General features: G+C 45.7%; 1 non-coding gene across 1 annotated transcript; it reads right to left on the reverse strand.

Moving 5' to 3' along the window:
* Window positions 1-2,279: 2,279 nt before the first annotated feature.
* Window positions 2,280-2,351, reverse strand: trnap-ugg (transfer RNA proline (anticodon UGG)). Its single transcript has one exon. It is a non-coding gene; the product is annotated as a tRNA-Pro (tRNA).
* Between the last annotated feature and the right edge of the window lie 301 nt (window positions 2,352-2,652).

The following is a 2,652-nucleotide window of genomic DNA, read 5'->3' on the forward strand; positions in this document are numbered from 1 at the left end:
TTGTCCTCATGGTTAGTGTGCAAGATGCTCCTTTCATCCTCTACTGGAACGTTGCTGAAAATGATTTCTTCTGGAATTTGCATTCCTTTAAAAGGACCTCTGTGATAAGCAGTCAAGCATAAATGCGCTCCTTATTCACAGCTGGATTCTTCACATCACAAGATGGTCTCGGCCAGCGTTGGACTAACTATCTTGTGAAACTTGTTTTGTGACACGGAGAGCTTGCTGGTTCTTACAGCCGAAGTTGGTACACCAAGACACCAAACCAAAGGTAGAAAGCGTGGATACCCTGAAAAGGGGCTTTTGTGATCATCAGACTAGCAGCAACACAGTCCTTAATCAGAGCTGGACTGTTGACATCATAAGATGGCATTGGACTAACGATGATGGATAGCTTGCTTGCGGCGTGGGTGTCCGAGCGCGACAGCCCTCAGATACAGAAGGACAAGTTGAGGAAAAAGCAAGGGCTCATCTTGGTTTGGAACCTTTCTGGAGAGAACCTCTTGAGAGCCAAGCAGCCAGATCATCATGAAGCTCGGTTGAGGTGACGAGCAAAAATTTCCTCGATTACATAAGGAAGAGTTAACTGCAAGGTAAGGGCTCATCAGGGATTTCAACCCGAGACATCTCTCACCCAACATTAGAATCATACCCCTAGACCAACGAGTGAAATAGCCTATCTGGTTGTTTTACCTCAACGTACTGTTATTTTTGTTCATTTAAACACGCACAGGTTAGCACTGGTTTTATTACAAAGCTGTGATGACGTAGAGAGTTCACAAGTTCTCGTCACCTAAGTTGGCCCTCCACGATGCTAACCAATAGTGAGACCAAACCGGAAAGGGGTTGTCCCTGACGCTGGACTTCCCTGAAAGGTGTCAGAGCAAAAGGGAAGCAGGGTATGGAAGAACAAGTCCACAGAAACACATGCACCTATTTGCAAATGGAACCTGCCCAAACTGCCCACCGGTGCTGCACCATGGACCATGGACCACTGGTGTTCCACTGTACCCTACAAATGTATGTCCTTACAGTTCTGCAGGTTCATGCTAATAGTTTGAGATGGTTGCACAAGACATTACTGTGAAAGATGTGAACGATGACGGAAAGCTTGCTCGTGGTGACTAGTATGACCAAAATGAAACTCTGTTACAGAAGGGCAAGTTGCGAAACAAGCAAGCTCTCACCTTGTTAGAACTCGTGAGAACCAAGCAGTCAAGCAAGAACCCAGCAGACAGCTCTTGGCGTTCGAGTAACTACATCGCGGTTGAATTGAAGAGCAGTAAGAGCTCATTCAGGATTTCAACCGGCGACATCTCACACACAAAGTCAGAATCAAATCCCTCGCCCGACCAGCTAAACGGCCAATCTGGCTGTTTCAACCTTAGTCCATGACACAAACCGTTTCAATGTAGTGGAATAGGTGCCTGCTACACATATTTTTGTTTTTTTCAGAGATCAATATGATATCGTTGAGCACTGGTTTTATTTCAAAGCTGTGATGACGAAGAGAGTTTGCAAGTTCTCATCACCGAAGTTGGTCCTCCAAGGCGCTAACCAGTAGGGAGACTAAACCTGAAAGGGGAGTCCTTGCAAATGGGCTTCCCTGAATAGTGTTTTGCGCAAAACGGTCCTCAGATTCAGAAGGGCATGTTCAGACAAAAGCAAGGGCTCGTATGGGATTTGAACCTGGCTAGAGAGAACCTCTTGACATTCACTGTGTCATGAAGCTCGGTTGCGGTGACGAGCAAAAAATTTCCTTGATTACAGAACGACGAGTTAACAGCAAGGAAAGGGCTCATTAGGGATTTCAACCCGGGACCACTCTCACCCAAAATTAGAATTAGACCCCTAGACCATCAAGCCAAAGTCCTCATCAGGCTGGTTTACCTCAAGGTACTTTTGTTTCGGTTCATTTCCACTTGCACAACCGTCATAACATAGACAAGACTAGACATCCTAGAAAGTTCTACTTTCCTTTCCGATATGGCTCCAAGCTTAGGTCACCACACTAGCCATTTCAATTTAGTGGTATCGGTGCCCGCTACAGTTATTTTTTGCTTTTGTCTTTAGAGATCAAAGTAACATGGCTGAGCACTGGTTTTATTACACAGCTAGGGTTGCGTGGTGAAACGGGCGTTCCCTAAATATGGGCTTCCCTGAAAGGTGTACTGAGCAAAACTGGGCTCGGCTGCAGAAGGACAAGCTTATTTGAACCTTCTTGGATCACTCACGAGCAAAGCAAGAAGCGAATACAGACCGTCCAGCTTGGAAAGCTTGGGCTCGTCCGAGAGTTGAACCCGGGACCTCTCGCACCCAAAGCGAGAATCATACCCCTAGACCAACGAGCCATACGAAGCCCACGAGGCACTATACCTTGCTAATATAGGTCCCTATCGTTCGGCGGGTTCACGCTCAACTTTTGAGGTAGTTGCACAAGATATTACTCTCTTAGAATTTTCAAGTCACCTATGCTTTTTTCAGGAATTATGTAGGGCTTTGCTGCTTTCGCTCTATTCAAACAGGGCTATAACTAATTGTTTTGGGAGATGGGAGATATCCCGAAGCAGGGTTTTTGATTCCCCAGAAAGTCGCAACAAGCTATCCCCTATCATAACCAGCAAAAAAAAAAAACACAAACAACAAAAAAAA

Source organism: Ictalurus punctatus, unplaced genomic scaffold (assembly GCF_001660625.3).
Source record: "Ictalurus punctatus breed USDA103 unplaced genomic scaffold, Coco_2.0 tig00163687, whole genome shotgun sequence".
Lineage (NCBI taxonomy): Eukaryota > Metazoa > Chordata > Actinopteri > Siluriformes > Ictaluridae > Ictalurus > Ictalurus punctatus.